This window comes from Cebus imitator, unplaced genomic scaffold, assembly GCF_001604975.1.
Source record: "Cebus imitator isolate Cc_AM_T3 unplaced genomic scaffold, Cebus_imitator-1.0 Scaffold0, whole genome shotgun sequence".
NCBI classification, from domain to species: domain Eukaryota; kingdom Metazoa; phylum Chordata; class Mammalia; order Primates; family Cebidae; genus Cebus; species Cebus imitator.
Genome location: NW_016107315.1, coordinates 13,776,191 through 13,799,189, shown reverse-complemented (window position 1 = coordinate 13,799,189; position 22,999 = coordinate 13,776,191).

The following is a 22,999-nucleotide window of genomic DNA, read 5'->3' as shown; positions in this document are numbered from 1 at the left end:
TCACCATTTGAGAGGTAGTGTACAAATTTTAATATGTTGTGTTTTCAGAATCATTTAGTTCAGTAGAGTCATCCCTTGGTATACATGAGGGCTTGGTTCCAGAATTCTGGTGTATAACAAAGTATGTGCATACTCAAGTCTTGCAGACATATACAAAAAGTTTTCCATCCATATACATGAGTTTTGCATCATGAGAATATTGTATTTTTACCATATTAGGTTGAAAAGAAATTCATGTATAAGTGGACTCATGCATCTCACACTCATGTTGTTCAAGGGTGAATTGTATTTCCTGATTTCTCTTATTAGTTATACTGTGATCCATGAATTATTTAGAAGTATGTTGCTTAATTTCCAAATATTTGAGCATTTCTGCATACATATAGTTAGTAGTTTTGTACTTAATCTTTTGTTGTCAGAGAACATATGTGTAAGATTTCAATTTGCTGAAATCCATTGAAACTTATTTTACATGTTTACCACATATGATCTATATGTACTATATATGTACATATGTTACACCAGGTAACCTGAAAATATTTCTGTTCTATAGTTTTGGGGCTATATTGTTTTAAAAAATTTCAATTAGATCAAGGCAGTTTATGCTGTTGTACAAACCTTTGTATTTCTTTTTTGATTTTTTTCTCTAGTTATTCTAATAATTTCTGAGCAAGGGATTTAAAAATCTTCAGCTATAACTGTGTATTTTTCTGTTTTTCTCTTTATTCCTGTCATTTCCTGCTTCATGTATTATGAAGCTCTAATGTTGCAAGTACATGCAGTTGGGATTGTCATATCTTTCAAAAGAATTAATCTATTTTTATTATTGTGATATATCTCTCTGTCCCTGGCAAGATTTCTTGTTAAGTTTTCTCTTGTCTGATATCAACACAGCTACAGAAGGTTTCTTATGATTACTATTTGTGTGATTTACCTTGGTCTATCCTTTCACTTTCAAACTATCAGTGTCTTGGTCCATTTTCTTTAAATGTAATTATTGATGAGCCTGGATTTAATGTATCATCTTGCTACTTACTGACTGCTTGCCTCATCTTTCTTTGTTTCTCAGTTTTTCCTTTTCTGCCTTCTTTTGAATTCACCAAATTATTTTAATATCCAGTTTTATTTTTTCTATTGGCTTTTTAGCTATACTTCTCTGTATTTTTCATAGTCATTCTAGGAAGCACTAGGGAGTCCTTACCTTTTGACAGTCTACTTAGAGTTAATATTGTACCTCATCATATAAAATGTAAAAATCCTATAAGAGTATAAGTCCATTTACCCCAATTCTTTCTAGTATTGTTTTTATATATTTTACTTTGAAATGTGCTAAAACCATAAAATACATTTTTGCTGTAAAAGTCAGTTGTTATTAAAATAAGAGAAGAAAAAATATTACTTTTATCCAGATATTTACCTATTCCTGTGCTTTTCCTTCTTTTTTTTGTATCAGAAGTTCCATTGTTTTGTTCAAAGAACTTCTTTCAGAGTATTTTGTCATGGAGATCTGCTGAACATGAATTCTTCCAGTTTTCACTTATATAAAAATATGTTTATTTTATTTTCACTTTGAAGATTATTTTTGGTATCTATAAAATTCTGGGCAATTTGTTCTTTTCCTTTTTCATTCAGCACTACATAGATTTCACTCATTTATCTTCTGGCTTTTGCTGTTTCTGATGAAAAGTTAGTCATCATTCATATTGTTGTTCTACTATTTAAGTGATGTATTTTTTTCCCACTGACTTCTTTAAAGATTTTCTGTTTGTATTTAGGGCTCAGTAACTTACATATAATGCATTAGGAGTTTTGAAAAAAAATTCTACATTTGGTGTACTGAAATCTCAGAAATCACCACTAAAGAACTTATCCATGTAACCAAAATCCACCTATACCTCCAAAAACTATTGAAATAAAAATAAAATCAAATTCTACATTGAGTTCATTGGCTTTAAATTTAAAGGTCAAATTCTTGGCTTATTTGGAAAATGTTTGGTTATTATTTAAACATTTTTTCCTCCCTTTTTCTCTCCTCTTTTGGAAATTAATTATGAGTATATTACAATGTTTAAGATTTTTTTCACAGAACTCTAAATTTCTGTTATTTCTATTTATTAAAAAGTCTTTCTCTCTCTCTCAGTTTAAGTAATAAATATGGATATATACAAGCTCACTATCTCCTCTGCCATCTGTAATTTGTGTTAAGCTCTTTCAGCACATTTAATTTCAGATATTGCAATCTCACTATTAGAATGTCCATTTAGTTTTCAAAATTTCTTCTGAGACTTACATGTACTCAGTTATATTTATATTATCTTTTAATATTGTATTATCTTTTGACACATTAATGATAGCCATTTTAATGTTCTTGCTTGCTAATTCCAGTGGGGCTATCTTAGGATCTGCTTCTATTGGCTTTTTTCCATTATTATCACATTTTTTCCTTCTTTGCATTCTAGTCATTTGTTATTGTATGGTAGACTTGGTAAGGAGCCTGAATTACCTTTAAAAGAAAGCTGAATTTTGTTCTGGTAGGCAGTTATATTGTTGGCAGATCTTTTTGAATTGCTAAGATTGCTTTTATTTGGATTAAAATGGGTCCAGTTCAGTTTTATCCTTAGCCCTAGCATGTGGCTCTTCCTTTAGGGCATGGTTCTTACTCCTAAGTGGAGACCTTTCTGAACTCTCAATGGAATGTCCAAGGCTTTCAATAAGCCTCTATGCTTACCTCCTACAATTGTGCAACCTCTGGGATCTCAGTTTAGGTCTAAGTCCCAGAGCATCGATTCTCTGCTAGGCCTTGAGCCTCTCACTACTTGAAGTAGCTTCTCTGTGCGGCGCTCTCCTGCTCTTTACCTGTCACTCAAATTCAAGGAGTTTTAGTAGTTCTGAATGCTGATGCCTGTTTCCAGATCTAAAATAGATTCACGTGCTCTGATTGAGTTCCTCTTTCCTGTGTCACTATCTAAAAAGTGTCCTTGGTTAGAAAGCTTAATACCTCCTCTGAAGACTGATATCATACATTATATTCCTGGACCAATCTACCAGTAAGGGACAGTGAATGTTTTGAATGGCAGCTTTTAGGTAAGCAGAGAATATACAATGGAGGTGCATAAATAATAAGTTTCCTTGAAGGCATTTGTTTGAGGAGCTAAGGTCTTTATGTTGCTCAACTGGCTGAATCTCAGCGGAACAGATAAATGTGGACTAACGATAGAATGAATGCTAGAAGAGATTTATCACCTAATACGTACGAGAATGCTGCAACATTCAAAACAAAACTATAAAAGTTTACTTATTTTTAAAGACAAACAGGTTAGTGTTGCTTCTTTAGTTTTCAGCAACTATAGGAATGAACTTATTCCTTCACTCTAATTATTTGAACAGATTACCTTATAGTAATCTGTTCAAATAATTAGAGTGAAGGAATAAGTTCATTCTCTTGTAAATAGTTGCCCATCAAGTGGCCAGTGGATTGCAACAGTTCCCAGAGATCCTATATTTTTAAACTAATTATCTTCTGGATTTCAACAATTTATATTTCAACTGCTTCCAAATTCTTTAAAATATTTTGGTCACCACCTTGTTACAGTTGCTGAATCTCTTGCTCCACATAGGTCACTAGTGCATGAAAGCAACAACTGCAATATTTGCTTACTGGAGAAAGACAATTTACATTCAGAGGTCTAGGTTGTTACTTTCAAACGTAATTCTGAAAGTAGATCATACTTTCCATTTAGCTACTTAAATTCCATAAAAAAAAAAGATGTCGTGCTCTTCATCTATAGCTTCATTATATTACATTCCATCTTGTGTTATGTTTTGATGTGTAATATATCTTGTTTGTCTATCTGTTATTGTCTGTTTTCTCTGCTGTATAGTAAGGTCTATTGGAACAAAATCCTTGTAGTTTTTATCCTTCTTTAGAGTCTAGAATAGGAAATAGTATTTTCTCAGTAATAATTTTTATACATATATTTCATCTTTTCTTGACAGATAACAAATTCTTGAAGAGAGATAGAGTCTTACCCATCTCCAACATGTGCTTGCCTGTGGAAGACTGTTAATTAATAATTATTGAGTGATTTGCTAAATAAATAAAATCTCTGAACATTGCAGTTAATGTTAGTAAGTATTAAAGTTGAAATAGTGCTTGAATATTCAGCAGTAAGAGAAGGAGAAAAGGTCCAGACCCTGAAAGGGAAGGAGGCATATTCCATTTGTGAAGGTTCTTTCCTGGCTATAACCAGCAGACACAAAATTCCCTCTGGTAACTTCTACAGAAACACTGACACTGATTCCAGACAGTGTGTGTTTGCATTACGGAGGTCAGGGACTGGAAGTTAGGATTTTGCAGCCCTTTCTTGGCTCTGTTATGCTGTCTTTGCACAGCATGACCTTGTAGAATCATAGCCTCTTTGTGCTATTTTGTCCCTATGGAGATGAGAGAGCAGAAAAGAAGAGCTTTTTTCCCCCTTCCCACATAAGTGTTTGTTTTTAGCCTCATGAATTTGCTAGAGTGCTTAGATACCAAGGTGACAGATGTCAGAGAAAATGTGACAGCAAAATAACTTGTTTGGAAGATATATGGAAGTAAAGTGTATTGCTCAAGGGGTGTGGAGTGTGGGATCTGGAATAATTTAGTGAAAAGTTGGGAGATCTTTTTATGAATTTAGTAGATAAGTTTAGTCCTGATTCAGATAGGATCTTGGTTAAAGTCAAGGGAGTGAGGTAGTTCTAATGGGCATTGATCAGAGTCGCCACATAGCGGTCTTAGGTAAGGCATGAATGGCAGAAACTGAAGCCAGAAAGCATTAGATTTGAATGTGCCACCTGTTTCCCCCAACGCAACTGGCTTATTGTGGTGATTGCTGTTCCAAAATGGAGAAGCGGCCACCAAAGGTGCCACAAATCACAACGTGCTACTCCAGCTCAAGCATTCTATGGTTTCTTTTTTTTTTTTTTTTTGTTATGGTGGCAAATAATACTGCTGGGTACAGCAAAGAGACATAGTCTTTTATTTATTTATTTTTGGGCTTCTTTATACCTGTGCGTAATGTTAGGGGGACAGGGAGCACAGATGATAATGAGGATGGGGGAAAGGCTTTGGGAAGAGATGGGGGGAGTGTGAAGCCTGTCTTCATTTTTCCCACCTCTTCATTTGTAGCCACGTCATGAGAGAGAGGTACTGAGAGCAATACAGAGTTGCCATAACAACTAATAAACTGTAATTTGTCAAAGAAGGGGGAATGGAGTCAAGAGTTCCAAAAAGAAACAAACACAAAAAACAAGAAAGAGGGAGGTGAGGGGAGAGAGAGAGATTTAAGAAACGGAAGGCTGAGTTTTCAGGGAATAGGGAGATGAATGTAAAGTGTGTTTTAAACTGTCTTAGTGGGGAATATATGATGATGAATTAAATATGGAAGAGGGGATGAAGAAAATGACAACTATTCATGTAAGGATATATTTAAAAATATGGAAGTTCTCAAAGTGAAAGAATTGATTTGAGGTAGCAAATTAGGGGAATCACAGACAGGCACACACACACACACACACACACACACACACACACACACACTTACTTTCCAGAAGAGGAGTCTGGGATCGTCATGCAAGGCCAAATTGATGTAGATAATGTTCATGTTGAGATTTCTAAGGGTGCTCTCTCATGATTGAACTGAGGTGTTGTATGTGGGGATCTAGCATTGTGTCTCCGTGGGTCAGTGCTTTTTGATGTCCTCCCCTTTACCCCACAGGACACAGAAGCACACCATAGTCTCTGCTCTTCTGCTTGCTTGAAGAACTAAGCCAGCAAGAGGCGCAGAGCAAGGATTCCTAGAAGATGAGATGGGAGGCAGCAGAGATGCTCGACAGCTTCTTCCAAAGCCTGGGCTAGGAGGTCAAGGAGTTAAGTACCGTAGTGCAGTCATTCATTCAACAGATATTTTTGGAGTCCCAAGTTTCAGCTGTATGTAGGACATAAGGGGCAGAAAAATGGTTCATGACCCTAGTGAAGCTGAGGTTGTGTTTGTGTCCATAATTGAGAATGAAATGTAGGAGGTGAGGTAGAGAGGGAAACTCATTGTCTCTGTACTCTATCCCCAAGCACTACTGGGAGTCAGAGAGGGAGTGACCTCATGATGGCTGGCCCAGAGCAGGAAGATGGATGAAGAAGCTGAGGGATGTTTCTTAGGAAGGAGTAACCAGCATATCTTCATGTCGTAAAAGAATTACGGTGTCTGAAACCAGGGGTCAAAGTCTCCAGTGATCAAACATCTGCTTCTCTCATCTTTGGCAAGGAACACATAGATCCTTTTTGCTGCTGAGTTGAGCCCACCTTCTCCTTTGTGAGCAGGGAGGATCTTGGTCCCCTCACTGGGCTCCACAACTGTGCCTTAGAGCAGAATAAGACTGATGAAGTATGGCTGTGTCTGTTTTCCATTAGAAACACTAGTAAACTCGACTACAAAAGGCCACCTTGCAGAACAAAACACTTACAATGTGCAAAGTACAATGAAAATCTCCCAGCTGCCAAGACAGAGGACCTTGCAGAAGATAGAGCATAAAAGAGATTCTGTACAAAACAAAAGTCAGAACACAATGGTATATATTTGAAGCACATGAAAGGCCGTGTGGCGGCAATACTAAAGAGACATGATTTTCCTACAGAATGAGGGCAGAGGAAGAGCAGAAACCCAATCAGTCAATACAATTGTGGCGGAGAAACAGATCTGGTCCTGTAAAGGGAGAGGGGAGAGAAAGCTTATTTTTTATGAATTAATCTCCAGTTGGTTTTCATAAGTTGTTCAGAAACAAGCGAGCACATGAATAATACATGCTGTACACAGGCCCAAAAACACAGAGCTATCTCCAGTTGAGACTGTGAAAATGAAGACATTTTGAGAAAGATAATTGAGTAAGGCGACCAAAAGGAAGCATCTTAAGGTAGGGGTGTGAGCAGAAGGAGGGAATAGACACCCCAAGGGGAAAATGTATATTTCTAATTTCCCCAATTAACTTGCAGATTCCTGGAGAGCTGAGATAATCTTTTCATTTTTAACAGAATTATGTGTTCCCAGGTTGTATAAAATAACACTTTGCCTGTAGTAGGTGCTAAAAGTATTAATAGATAAATTAATTCAATGTTGATGTGGTAATAAATTTGACTGATAATTATTGTATCATCGGTATGGAAATAAAAAAGTAGAAATCTATATTCCTGGGACCTACATTGATAGGGATGAGGCACCTGTTAGTTGCGTAGATGAATAAATAAATCCAGGGATGATGTGCTTTCAGTGATGTTTTATGTGGTGGTACAATTCATTGATTAGCCAACCAGCCTCAAAGTAGCGTACTTGCTTTATCTAACGACTGCAATACTGAGCTGAAGTTAGAGGTCCTGATCAGTGCTTCCACTGAACAATAGTTCCACAAGAAGCTCTGTGGAAAAAGAATTCCATGGTCAATTAAGCTTAGGAAACACTGCTTCCTATACTCCTCTCATTATCATTTAAAAGGCTCAGAGAAATCCTACAGTAAATTGCCCCGTTGAACCTTGTTAATCCGATACTTTCCAAACTAAGTTGACCATGGAAGGTTTTCTTTTTCAAATTTCTTTCTTCTTTTAACAATATCCATTAGCCTTTTTCAAAACTACCTTTCCATGAAGTGAACTGTGATGGCTAACATTAAGCATCAGCTTGACTGGGCTAAGGGATGCTCAGATAGCTGATGAGGCATGATTTCTGGGTATGTCTGTGGGGTGTCTCTGGAAGAGATTAGCATTCCATCGGTGAGCTGAGTAAGGAAGATCCACCTTCACGAATGTGGGCAGGCACCATCCAGTCTGCTGAGGGCTCAAGTAGAACAGAAAGGTAGAAGCATGAACTATCTCTCTCTTCTTAAATTGGGACATTAATTTTCTCCTACCCTTAAACATCAGAGTTCCTTGTTCTCCAGCCTTTGGATTCCAATATTTATACCAATTCTCCCCAAACACCTGTTGTCAGGCCTTTGGATTCAGAATGAATCATACTACCAGCTATTGTGGCTCCCCAGCTTGCAGATGACATATTGTGGGACTTCTCAACCTCATAACCACATGAGCCAATTCCCATAATAACCTCCTTTTATAGATCTCTATATATTTTATTGGTTATTTCTCTGGACAACCCTGACTGATGCATAAGGAACCCTGATTTCATTGTTATGAATCAAGAGTATTCACCAAGTGCCTTCCATGGTCTAGGAATACGGGTGAGACTGGAAAGTGTGACTTACAGACAGCTCCTTCTGTTAGGGAGCTTAGGATCTTGCAGAAGACACAAACCATCAATCATTCACAACCATGCCTATCTCCTCTGACGCTGATCATAGGCTGGGCTTCTTCTGAAGTAGAGCCTGAGTGTGACCCAGCAGGATCTTTTCACTTCACCCACCCCAACACTATATTTCATGTACCTTTTTTGCCTGGGTCATTACCTCTAACGCTAAGCCAAGCAGCCTTGGGCTCCAACCACGGCCACTGTGAGCACGTGAGTGAAACTCTGTGCATTCTCTCCACCGTGGTAGCCCCTCCTGCAAGCTGTTTTCAACTCGGAGGCCCCAGAGCAACTGTTACTGTTATTCATGGATTTCTCAGATTGGCTCACCCCACAGCTACTGGGCAGAGAAATATCAAGTGTCTTTCCACAACTCAAAGTGGATACAAGGGTCCTCTCCAGGGAACTCTGGCTGCCGAAGTCCTCTGCAAATGGTCACATTGACTCTGTTGTGTAACTACTCAGAGTAAAACCTCACAAAGAATGAGACTTATACACTTGAGTCTCTACCAGCAGCCTGGGCTATGTTAGATGAGGTTGCTTTTATTTTCTTACTGTAAAGAAGCTCTCTTGTGTCTCAGTAACAGAGGACTGAGCCCACAGAGCATGTGGAGTATGTCATTAGCCAATGAGATTAGATGATTCCAGTACTGCACTTATTCTCCGGTACATGGCAATGAAGTCTGATGGCTACTCAGTGCTTGCTCCCATAGGCAATGAGACTGACACATCCATGGAGAGGGCAGCTACTGCTTCTACTCTGGGAGGGCTGTAGTGATGGGGTGGAGTCTGCTGCTTCTATTAGAGTTAGTTATTTTCATTTCTGGCTTATTTCTTCATTATCTCCCACTACACACCCACACACATCTGCTGTACACTTCCATCTTACTCACCCTGGTCCCACCCCAAGACCTGCAGCAGAGTTTCAAGATTGGACAGTTGTAGATTCATCAGCTTTGTCGCTAACTGTGAGACTCTGAATAGATTAACTTTCTTGAGACTCCAATGATCTATCTGGAAACTGAAGATGATTTCACTTATTGCACTGACTATCAGGTAATTTAATGAGCTACCAAAGTACAGAGCTCCTCATCCATAGCAAGCACTTAATTTCTAGTTTCCTCATTCTCCTCAATTTTCCTCCCGTAGAGTAGTCTACAATGATGGAAATATATCCATGCTGTTTGGCATGGAAGTTACTTAGACCCAAATGGCTGAGTAGAGCTTGAGACGTGACTAATACAAATGAGGCACTGAACTTTTCATTTTATTTAGTTTTATTAATTTGAATAGCCACATATGGCGAGTGGATACCTAATTGGTCAGCACATCATTATATAACTTAACTGTCAGTTTTTAATACTCAACACTTCCAGAAGATGAATTAGAGCTCAATCTCATGAGGGGAGGGGTCAAGGGCCCTGCGGGGTTTGAAGCCAGCATGAACCATAGAAGGTGTCTAGAAATAGGGCCAGGAAAGGGGTAGCTGCCATGCCTCTCTGCCTCTGAGGCCTGGGGAGAATTCACACACCCATCTCCCCAGGGGTATACCTCAGGAAATGGAGACTGGATCTTGGTGGGATTTCAGATACACTTGAGCCTGAAGAAGATGTTTATATATGCTAGAGATGTTTCAAAATCTTGCCACAAAAATGTAAAGGAACCATCAGATTCCATCTTACTCTATTCCATGCAATTATATCCACCTTTCCAATCACTGGTTCAAAGATGAAAAAACACTATTTGCCAACAAGATTTTAGAGTCTTATCAATTAACAGATAACACCACCTAACCCCATACGAAGTCACTTCTGTCCTAGATGTAAGCTAAATTTATAAATGTCAAGGCCTTCAAAATGTTAAAACCATTAGAGATAAGGAGTTGGGGAATTGGGGGGGAAGAAGAATGTAAATTTGGTGAAAAATTAGAATATCATGCAATATTTATTTTTGTAGTGCAATTTACATATCTAAAATCATTTTGCTAAGAAGAAACATAAAATGTATTATGTATAACTTGATTTGCTCATAAAATTATCATTTAGGTAAAATTAGAGACATGAAGAACTGGAAAAACAAAATGGAAAAAATAGGAAAGAACAATTTTTTTTAAACTGATTCATTTTCTTTATATATTTATTTAACAAAAACATTCCGGGAGGCATGGATAAAGTTCCTTCTGAAATACTTTTCTTTCTTTCTTTCTCTTTCTTTCTTTCTTTCGTTTTTCTGTTTCCTTCTTTCCTCTTTCTCTCTGCTTCTTTCATTTTCTCTTTCTTTTTCTCTCTTTCTTTTCCCTCCCTCCCTCCCTTCTTTCTTTCCGTCCTTCCTTCCTTCCTTCCTTCCTTCTTTCCCTCCCTCCCTCCCTCCCTCCCTCCCTTCTTTCCCTCCTTCCCTCCCTCCTTCCTTCCTTCCCTCCTGTCCCTTCCTTCTCCCCCTGCCTCTCTTCTTTCCTCAATTCCTCCCTCCCTCCCTCCCTTTTTCCTTCCTTCCTTTTCTTCTTACCCTCCATGTCTTGGGTCTTTATGTAAATCACTCCCTTTTTTTATTTGAGCCCCCTTTGTTGTTCAGGCTCTGCAGTGAGAATAGCCAGCTGCCCTCTCCCCTAAACAATACTGTCAAGTTAGAGTTCTTCTGAGACTTCTCAGGTGTCTCTCTTTTACAGCAGAGCACTCCAAATTCTTCCCCAACCCCATACCTGGTCAATTCCTTCAATTTCTTGCCAGTCTTTCCCCCTGCTCTCAAACCCAGGATCCCACAGGCATGAGGGAGCTGGAGTTGCCAAGCGTCTGTCTCCATCTGGCTTCTAGGTGGGCCCATGGACTGGCCCTTTGGTGTGCGCCTATTCTGGTTGGTGGATGGGGCAGTGCGTTGGTTCTCGCCATTCACTGTGGAAAGAGAAGGAGTGGAGTGGTGAGGAAAACAGCTCTAACCAGGGCCCATCTCTCCTCACTGCTCACAAAGTGCCCAGTACCGCCCTAAGCACTTCACATTCATTTCCCCGTTTAATCCTCCCCAAACTCTAACATTGCAATGCTATAACTATCCTATTTCATGGACAAAATGTGGCTTATGGAAGGTTAAATCACTTGCCTGAGGTCACACAGCTGGTAAACTGCCAGGCCAGGCCCCTGAGCCTGCATTCAGACCCAGCCTGCTTGACTCCAGTGTCTGGCTGTTAAGTCACCACCCAACAGTGCCTTAACCATCACCAGGGTCTTCTATTTACTCAGAGCTTTATGGCTTAAAACCATCTCACACACACTGGCTTATGTGATTCTTCTGCAACAAGGTTACTAGGGAAGATACTGGGAAAACTAGTGTCCCCATTTTAGAGATATGTGGATTGTCAAAGTCCCTACTCAGAGTCACATAGTAAACGGTGCCACCAGTGTTAAAGCAGGTTTTCTGACCAAAAGTCTGTTTCCTTCTCCACACAATATTGGGTTTGAACAAAGGGAAATGTCTTTGGAACAAGGCATACACACATGTATGCAAACTTTTCAGACCTGATGCCAGTGCGTCAGGCTGGGGGAGGGGAGGAGGCTGGCCCAGGCGAGGGGATTTCTACCACTGTCCTGATATAACATTTACCACAAGCATTGAGAGACATCAAGAGAGAAGGCTTCTGGCCTTTCTTGCTGTTTTTGTTTATTTGTTTCTCCTTTTAAAAATCTTTTTTATGAGGCTGCCATAAAAACACTCATTAGGCAGTGTTGATTTTCATTAATGTTGATTCTCCAAGAGCTTAATCAATCTTCTGTGACCAATGACCTCATTCCCCCGGGAGAAGAAAGCTGTTTAACAAATTAGCTTTACAGATTGTAGGTAAGGCATACAGATGTGAGGTAGCCTGTGTTGCCAAAACAGGATGTGGATTAGTGGTTTAATATGCACAAAAACAATAGCATTAAACTGTCTCCTTGCTGATACCCAAATGCATCATTAGGAAGCAGCTGTCCTCTTTCCCCTGTTGCACCTGCATCCCTCCTCACTCTCCTTCCCCACGCTCACTTTTGCCCTCTGTGAAGTCTGAGCTTTGAAAGCACCTAGAGGCAGTAGCTCATCTGAAGTTGGTAGGAGGAAACACAAATCACAGACGCATGAGGGAAGCTGGAAGGGAGGTGAGCACAGCTATGAGTGTGGACGGGAGCCTACCAACTGCTCTAGGAGCTCTCAGTATTCCAAGCCAACTGGAAGAAGCTTCCTTCCCGACAGTACCCTCGCCCAGGTGGAACTTAACCAAAGTTCCACTGTTTAGAGGGGCTACCTGCTTTGGGTTAAATTATCATGTCCTTTCCAGGTGGCCTTTTCAAAGGAAGATATTTGGTGGCAAGGTAGCCCTGTCAGTCTGGAAGAAGCCCTGGAGGTCTGAATGAAGGGGAGTTGTGGAACTTGGGACAAGGGCTTGGCAAAGACAATCTTTCCCTACATCTCGGTTTGGCTCATGGCTATGTCTGGTTTCAGCAACTCCCCACCACAGGCAATGGGTGTCTGCAGTTCGTGCTGACTGGCTGGTTTTTGCTGTGCTGAGCAGCTGGAAGGGGTCATGGGTCCTTCTTCCACCAGACCCCGGAGGGCTGGAGCCCAGCAGCTCAGGGAACCAACTGTGCGCCAGTGCTTCCACTTCCAGAGCTTTTTCCCAGTGACCACCTGGTTTTTTTTCTTAATATTCCTGTGGGACAAGCAAGGAAAAGAAAGGAAAGAGTTACTGTTCTTAAGTGCTGAAGAAGAAGGGGCTCGGAGACATAATCTGACCATGGTTCCACAGTGGCAGAGCCAGGAGCCTGGAAGCACATCTCTTCTGAGGGGAGAAGACAAGGTGAGTGAAGCTCCTTCTTGGGGAGACTGGCTGGTGGGGTGGGGTAAGACATCCTGCTGGCTCTAAGTGTCCTTCCCTTTCTTGGCTTCTGACCTCATCTCCTTGGACTCGGGCACAGAGCGTGCTGCCCAGCTGAGGCTCAGATGAATGTCACATCTGTGTGCCCCTTTAGGATCTCTCAGAACAGGACAAATGCACACCCTGCTTTCCACCTGAGGCTGGCCTTTGAAATGCCCTAGCCTCCTGATGCCAGTGCAGCAGAGATATGGGGAAGGGTGCCTGGAGCTGCTCGGAGACCCATCCGTGCAACTCTCCTCCTTGCCTCGGCCACGTCCCCAGATGGCCTGGCTTATACAATCAGGAGCCTCCTCCTTCAGCCTCCTGCTCAGCAGCCTGCAGTGCAGTCACATGTCCGAAATCAGGCCACTGTTGTCAGCTCCGCAGCCACGCACCACTGTGAGTCAGCCCCAGCCTGGCTGCAGAATCTTGCAGAATGGGTTGCGGTCCTGGGGTGAGAGAGATCACAGACACATGTCCCTGCAAATTCACTCTGGTGGTGCAGGGAGAAGTTGGTAAGACCACCGACTTTCTGCTGGTACTCATTTTCACTTAAACTGATCAGATACATTCTGAGTACCCACTACATACAAGGTCCTTTAAGAGGTCCTGGGGATGGGGGCAGACCAACAAGAGTCAGACACAGTCCTTGACTTCAGTGAGCTTTCTTGTTCCATGTGGAGGCCCTCTTGCCTGTGCCTCTCATGGATCTAGGGAATTTGATGGCTTCTGTGTTTCCTGAAGTGGTAGCTCTCCCATTAGTTCTGTATTCTTTATTCTTAGTCTACTATCAGTTCAATAGGATCCACCACTGTGCCCGTTGCTGAGTTGGTCCTTAATAATAATCGATAAATGACACATAAATGAACCTCTTGGGCAGAGCCCAAGAAGGTAGACAGGAATATATATCTACACACACACACACACACACACACACACACACACACACACACCAATATATATATATATATATATATATATATATATATATTCCTGTCTACCTCCCAGGAAGAGGATCCCTATTGCTCATTTGCTGCCATGTCTTGAGCACCTACTGTGTATGAAGCCTGTGCTAAATGGTATGGATAGACCATCTCCAACCTTCACAGCAATGCTATCCACAGTTACAGATGAGGAAGGGAAAATGCAGAGAAGTTAACTCATTGGTGTAGGATTAGAATTAGAAAGAGGCCAATCCAGGATTAAAACTTATGCTTTCATACTCCAGAGCCATGGTCTTTCCCTGATTGGTTGTGACCAGGCCTAAATCATGTGACCAGGTAGGATGAGTTTCTAACTATTGGTCATGATATAAGAAAAGTCAAGCAGTGAAGGGGAAGTCACAGCCGTGCCCACTGGAACGGTGACATCTTGATCACTGTTTCGGATCATTTCCCAGGAAAAGCTGTAACTCATGGGCTAAATCAGGGCTCCTATCTTCTCCTGAGGCTCTGGGAAGCCCTAAGCCAAGGTGTTATGCTTACCTTCTAGGGGATCAAGGGTGCAAGATAGTGAGAAAACAGCCTTTCAGGTTGTCTCTTCAAACCGAACTGAAACTGGCATTCAAATGCCTCCCAAAGATCTTGGAACTGCTCCCTAAGAGCAATGACTTTCAGCTGCAGCCATCCCTTGGGCTGGAAGTGAGGCAGTGACCTCAAGGTCAAAGTCTCCATATCCTATTACCAATCCAATTACCTGGCACTTGCAGGTTAGATGGGAACTGCCAGACCGGAACCCAGCCATGGATCATTTAGACTTGTGTCTTGTCTCTGCTCATACTCAGGGCCGAGCGTCTCACTCAGGTGCTTCTTACTGCCAGCCTGCTGACACACCAGAACGCTTTCCCTTAAATGAAGGAATAGAGCTGATAATGGAAATGGTGAGCAGCAAGAAACCTACTCTATTACCAAAGCTACCCCCGAGCCACACCCCCAGCCTGTATCCCTGGATTCATTAGTTTATCAAACAAATATTTACTGAGCAGCTACTATACACTAGGCAGTTCTAGGCAGAGGATATGGTGATGAGCAAAATCTCTGCTCTCATGGGCTTTCATGGTAATGGGAGGGTGCAGGCAATTGCACAGAAGAAAATGTATGTGACATTTGTTATAAATACAGCGTCATAAAGGGGGCAGATGGAGATGAAAAGTTGGTGATCTGTATACTGGGTGGCCAGGGAAGTACCTCGGACAAGGTGACATTTCAGCAGAGGCTTGAAGGTATTGTAGGAGCAAGACATGGCTATCTGAAGGAAGATATGCGGGTGACACCTGTCTTTCTTCTATATTGGGGGTTGATGCTGGAAGCAGAGACGTAAGCCCGCGCAAAATAGAAATACATTTGCCATGCATGAGGAGTAGCAAAAGAGCAACATACCTGGTGTGGCTGGACAGGAATGAATTAAGGGAGAGGTGGAAGTGACGTTAGAGAGGTGCAGGGGTATGGCCATGGCTTTTACTCTAAGGGACACAGGAAGCCGTTTGGAGTGTTTTGAGCCGTATAGAACACAGTAACTATGCATTCATTAAACATGCTTTCAGATAAATATTTGTTGAATGAATACATGAAATACTTATTGGATGATTGAAAGAACAAATATCACTGAATGATATGAGTAAGTACACAGAGATTTTGAGAATAACATATTTGTCCATATTTGCTCAGAAGAGAGCAATGTCTTCCCACTGAAAGAGTGATTAACTATCAGCCCCAACCCAAATGGAGGGTAGATGGTGGTAGGCGCAGAAAAGTGAGGATCCGCAAGGCACACAACATGAGGCATGCAGCCCAGTATCCTTTGAGGAATGGGGTTTGGAGAGAAAGTGGGCACTGCAGGAACTTTTAGGTTTTGACATGAAATCACAGACCCTCCAGAGAAGGCCACTTCTTTTGGAGATGCAGGATAGGTGCTTTGTGCTGGGTGTGGTTTGAGATGCTTTTTTTTCGTTTCCACCCCAAATATCTACCTGCCCCTTGTCTCAGTGCCTGGAATTCCACATCATCATCCCATCCTTTTCTTGAGCCTCGGAGTCAATTTTTTCTTTGAGAGTCTTTTCTCAAACAGAACGGGAGGACAAATCCCTTCTGTGTTCTTCCCCTTTTTTTCAGCAAGGATTCTTTTCAAATGTCACTTTTAAAAGATGCCTTTCTTTACTCTTCTTCTTAACTCCCTTTCTTGCAAGATTAACAGCTGCCTTCTTCCCTCTTTTTGCATCTATAGTTCTACAAAGGACTCTGGGCCACTGTCCTGGGATCAACAGTTTGCATTTCTCTCTCCCTTCCAGACCAGACGTTTCTTGATGCCAAGAAGCACACAATACCCTCTTTGTCTTTAGTACCCAGCACAGTGCCTGCACCATATTTTTTTTCTTTTCCTTCTTTCTTTTTCAATCTTTCCTTTCTTTTTTTTCTTGTCTTCTTGCTTCCGTTTTTAATCAACCAGAATGAAAGCTGTTAAGAGAGCATGTTTTTCAATCTCAGGAACAGTCAGGAGGGAACAATTAATACACTGAAAGAGAGTGGAGCTTGAGTAGAGAATCCAAATCTTAGCCTTAGTTTCTTCATCAATCAAGTGGGACTCTTGATAACCACTTTTTTGATTTTGTGTGAGAAATTAATCATATGAATATTGAAACTGTTCTACAGGTTATAAAATATCTATGCAAAATTCGAGACACATTTTTGACAAAAAAGAAAAGCTATTTTAAAACAGGTGAAACCAGGCCCAGAAACCTGGCTTGAGATTCTGTTGATGTGTTGGTGCTTCCCACGTAAGGTGAATGAGGACTTAGTATGAATGCAGGAAGCTGCTAAGTCACCAAAGCTGCCAACAAGCTGGGATGTAACTTTGGGATGGACAAGTCCTTGGGCATATCAGATATATACGAGAATTCTACTGAGCCATGAACCTCTCAAGTTGCTGAATATTTTTTACAGCCTTTGTTTTTATTATATAGGTAGCATATGATCACCATCAAACAGTTAGAAAATAAAAGCAACGCTTCTGGATATGAAAATCAGCTCTATTCTACCACCTCAAGATAACACCTGTTGGTATTTCGGTGGTTATCCTCCTGAGCTATTTTTCTGCAATACAGGCCTTTTAGAAGCCCCACCTGCAGGGGTGCTTGCAAAACCAGGCAGGAGGGTTGGGAGTTGGGTGGGCTAGGGGCACATGCTCAGGTATGGGCAGGCAATGATGTGGCTGCCTACAGCCTGACTCTGACCCTACCCTCCCACATCCTTCTTCCTTGTCAGCACAGTAGGGGCCCAGGCTGGCCATCTATCTTGTGGGATGAAGCTGCCAGAACCATCATCCGTGTGGCATTCTATCGTCAAACAGCTGGACACCTCTGAATTTGCATTTCCCTTCTCTTTATCTCCTTACCCAGACTTCCCGGTGCTGCCTTTGCCTGCCTTAGGAGGTCCCAGACATGGAACCTTGCCTACACATCTGACATTGCTCTGTCTCAGTCTCAGAATATGATGCCTTCTCTGGAGACTTCACAGGCTTGACTAATTTACCTACTAGAATGTTACTACTTAATTGACTGAACCTGCGAAAAACAAACCCAAACTGATCGATAGAGAAATAATTTTGCAAATTGTGGACATAAATCTTTAGAGATCTGTGTGCGCCGCCATTTGTTAAAATACTGAAAAGGTAAATCAATTTTCTTTATTAAAACACAATTGCTTCATCTATTGCTAGTTTAGGCAGAAGCCAGGAGGCGGGGCATGGGGAGGAATGAGGGAGGAGGTTTTGGAGGCTTTTTTGCCCTTCACTTGGGGGTCACTTGTTAGTCTGAAAAAAGAGTCAAGTGTTGGGGAGGAGATGAGAGCTTTCAGGCTGGCAAATGCCTTAGTGTTAGAAGAAGACACAGTCACGGGCTAGTGTGACATGTGGGGAGGCCGAATTGGGACTGCGGAAGAGGAGCTGATGGAACAACAAGAAGTCTCAGAATGCATCAGCCAGCGTAAGTCAGATGAAAGTTGCGGTGACAGATTCAAAACCCCAGTGGCTCGGTCACCAAGGTGTGTTTTTTGCTTACACTACACAGGCATTGCTCATCAGTGGGGGACCAGGCTGATGGAGGAGCCTCAGCCTCAAAGTTGGCTTCTCAACATGCCACATATAGAGAGATGAGAACAGAGGCATGCCTTGAGTCCTGGGGCTACCACTTGGAAGTGGAAACTCTCTCTTCTGTTCTCACTTCACTGGCCAAGGAAGAGGGCATGGAGACACACAGTGCTGTCACACACCCTGACATGATGGTGGAGAGGCAGAGTGCTCTCCTCTGCTGATGACCACTGGACTTTGTGAGCAGGAATCTCTACTTTACGGTACCTTACTCTGTGAGATGATGTTATGTCACCACATCTGTGAGCACAGGACGTACAGTATTTCTGATTCATCTTTGCAGCTGACACGGCACGAACTAAAAAATGTTTGCTTTACAGACTAAGTTAACTAATCGATGGGCAATAAAGGAGGGAAGCCACAGGACTTTGTAGAATGACATGAGGAGGGAGCCGCACAATCGCATCCGTGGAAGCATCTTGTGGTGTGGCATGGGTGACACTGTTTCTGTTGTTGCTGTTTTTCAGCAGTTTCTTGTGCTCAGCACTGGGCTAAGGTGTTTAAGGCATTATCTCATTTAATTTTGTCAATAAACCTCTCATTGTCTATTTTCAATTTAGAAGCGCATTCCCCTCCACAATAAAGATCATCATAAATTTTAGAGATGACAGGCCCCTCCCACCTCCTGTCACCATTATATCATGATAAGGTCAAATGGACCAGCCACTGTTGGTGGCCTTGGAAGTGCCACTAGCATTTTCTGGGCCTTGGTTTTCTCATTAGTTAATAAAAAATTGGATAAACAGTCCTCTAAGATCCTTTCAAATGTTCCTGTTCCACAGACTTTAATGACTTGCCTCCAGGGGTTTGCCAGCTAACTGGAGAGCTAAACAGGGGGCTGGGGCTTCCTGGTGTCACTGTGCACAGCAAGTTACCATTGAGCCCATGTGAGGAAGAGTAAAACTCGGAGAAGCCAAGTTTTAAATCCACAGTGTCATGAGATATGATATTGTTCAGCTGAAGGCTTTCCAATACTACCAAACTATTATGAATGTTGAATTTCAAGAGGCATGGTGTGTCTCCTACATGACAGAGAATGTGCTCAGGAAGTGTCTGAGGAGGGAGGTTTGAGAGAAAATGTAAAAATATATTTCATTCAACTTCACAGACATAGGCAATATTTGGATGTTTGTACCCCTTACTCCTTTAAAGGATCTCAAAACTACAAGAAAATAAGGTGGGGCACTGGCTAGTCTACTGCTAACTGCTCAGCTTAAAAAAGTTACTGGACCAAGTGATCAAAGTCATTTTGGCCATACCTGGGAAGGATGAGGTCTTGGGTGATATCCCCTTTAGATTTAGTATGACAGAATGACAAGGCCAAGCATTTAGTGAACTGAGGTGGACAAAGCACCAAGGCATTGTGGTAGAGCAGGGCATGGGAAGCTGTGCAAGTTCATCCATTAAAATGTCCCAGGCATCTTCAAAGTCTCTTAGATAAGCGTGAAGAGACTTACAATTATTGAATATTCACTATGTGCCAGAAACTATTCTTAGCACTTCACAAGCATTATTTAATTCAATCCTCTTCATATCAACACTGTGCAGAAGAGGAAACTGAGGTACAGAGAGTTTATTTAAGGAAACTGCCATGGACCCACAGGCAGTAAGAGCCAAAATTTGCAGCAAGGTGGTAAATTCCCACTCTCAGCTGATATGTTTTGCAATCTCAGTGGGTCCAGGCCATTTAAAACGTCACTTGGGCTTGTGGTTTGCTTATATAAGAATACCAAAATAGCACATAGAAACCATGTGGAGGTGATTTTCTAACCCTCAAGACCTGGGTTGTCTGCTGTAGTGATTTCTCAGGTCTCTTCCCTGAGGTCCTGGCAAGCAGGAACGGTGTCTCTATTGTTTCTGTTTTCCTAGCACTTAGGATCTGCTGCGTGGTGTGTGCTTATTAACTATTTGCTGAAAGAAGAAATGTGGTTGGAGCTGTTCTCTACATCTCACAAAGGATTTTTAAAATCTGGGGCTAGGGCCTTGGATAATACAAAGGATGGTTAATGAAAACCCAAATATACCAGGGGTTGCAAGTGAAATGTGGTCTGATTTTTAAATTTAATCTAATGAAAAGGAGGCTGGGGAGATATAGCAATAGTTTGTACCTTGAGGTTTTTATAGTTCTGAACCAATTTATCAAATGTTTTCTCAGGCACCCGCCACCTGTCCAACATGGTCCTAGGTGCTGGGATGCAATGAGCAAAAGGCTAAGGCAGCCCCTCAGGGGCTTAGGTGCTGTCTCCACCTCCACCCACCCTGCACAGACATAGTAGAAGCCGCAAGGGCTGCAGCTTTTTCCATGCCCTGGGGGGCAGTGAACAGTGAGAGCCATCCCTAGGACCTGTGTCTCCTCAAGATCTTTAAAAAAGAAGAGTTCTTGGTGTAGGGGTCCTGCTCAGAGAGGAAAGAAATCAGTTCATGTCTGTCAGAGGCAAATAGCTAATGAAATCAGTGGTGATTTTTAATTTTTACACCGCTTTTTCAGTGGTTGTTAATGAAACCCCTGGTTCTGTGGGGCTGCTAGAGCCTGGTGGAGGGAGAGTATGGAAAAAGCAAGGCTCAGAGAGAGGGCTGAGATTTTCCTCAGAAGAACCTTTTTTTGCTCTATGTATTGGGTCCACAGATTATTTTTCATGTTAAAAGAAAAAGCTCCTATGTTAGTTCACTTGCATGCTGCTAATAAAGGTATTATGGACTGGGAAATATTTATAAAGGAAAGAGATTTAATGGACTCATAGTTCCACATGACTGGGGAGGCCTCACAGTTATGGTGGAAGATGAAGGAAGAACAAGAGATGTCTTACATGGCAGCAGGCAAGACGGCTTGTGCAGGGGAACTCACATTTATAAAATCATCAGATCTCATGATATTTATTCACTACCACAGAACAGTATGGGCGAAACCACCTCTATGATTCAATTCTCTCCACCTGTCCCACCCTTGACACGTGGGGATTATTATAATTTGAGATGAGATTTCAGTGGGGACACAACCAAATCATATCATGCTGCCCCTGTCCCTTCCTAAATTTCATGCCTTCACATTTCAAAACCTATCATGTCTTCCTGACAGTCTCCCAAAGTCTTAACTCATTTGAGCATTAATTCAAAAGTCCACAGTTCAAAGTCTCATCTGAGACAAGGCAAGTCCCTTCCACCTATGATCCTGCAAAATCAAAAGCAAGTTAGTTATTTCCTAGATACAATGGGGGTACAGGCATTGGGTAAATACAGCTGTTCCAAATGGAAGAAATTGGCCCAAATGGCCCAAACAAAGGGGTTACAGGACCCATGCAAGTCTGAAATCCAGAGGGGCAACCAAATCTTAAAGCTCCAAAATGATCTCCTTAGACTCCATGTCTCACATCCAGGTCACACTGATGCAAGAGGTGGGCTCCCATGGCCTTCAGCAGCCCTATCTCTGTGGTTTTTCAGGGCACATCTCCTGCCTCAGCTGCTTTCACAGGCTGGCATTGAGTGTCTGCAGCTTTTCCAAGGACACAGTGCAAGCTATCAGTGGATCTACCATTCTGGTGTATGGAAAATGGTGGCCCTCTTCTCACAGCTCCACTAGACAGTACTATAGCAGAGACTCGGTATGGGGGCTCCCATCCCACATTTCCCTTCTACACTGCCCTAGCAGAGGTTGTCCATGAGGACTCTGCCCCTGCAGCAAACTTCTGCCTGAATATCCAGGCATTTCCATACATCCTCTGAAATCTAGGTGAAGGTTCCAAAACCTCAGTTCTTGAATTTTGTGCACCTGCAGACTTAACATCACATGGAAGCTGCCAAGGCTTGGGGCTTGCACCTTCTGGAGCGATGGCCTAAGCTGCACCTTGGCCCCTTTTAGCCATGGCTGGAGAAGCTGGGCTGTAGGGCTCCAAGGCTACACATAGCAGGGGTTCCTGGGCACAGCCCACAAAACCATTTTTTCCTCCTAGGCCTTTAGTCTTGTGATGGGAAGGGCTGCTGGGAAGGTCTCTGATATGCCCTGGAGAGATAATCCCCATTGTTTTGGTGATCAAAATTTGGCTCCCTCTTACTTATGGAAATTTCTGTGGCCGGCTTGAATTTCTCCTTAGAAAATGGGTTTTCTTTTTCTATCGTATTATCAGGCTGTGGACTTTCTGAATGTTTATGCTCTGCTTCCCTTTTAAACATAAATTACAATTCCAAAGCATACCTTTGTGAATACACAAAGCTGAATGCTTTTAACAGCACTCAAGTCACCTCTTAAATGCTTTGCTGGTTAGAAATTTCTTTCACCAGATTTGTTAAATCATCCCTCTCAAGTTCCAAGTTCTGCAAATCTCCAGGACGGTGGCAACATGCTGTCAGTGTCTTTGCTAAAGTATAACAAGAGCCACCTTTGCTCAAGTTCCCAAGTTCCTCATCTCTATCTGAGACCACTTCAGCCTGGACTTTATTGCCCATATCACTATCAGCATTTTGGTCAAAGTCATTAAACAAGTCTCGAGGAAGTTCCAAACTGCCTTCTGAGCCTTCCAAACTGGTCCAACCTCTGCCTATTACCCAATTCTAAAGTCACTTTCAGACTTTCAGGTGTCTTTACAGCAGCACCCCACTCTACCGGTGCCAATTTACTATATTAGTCCATTCTCGTATTGTAATAAAGACATACCCAAGA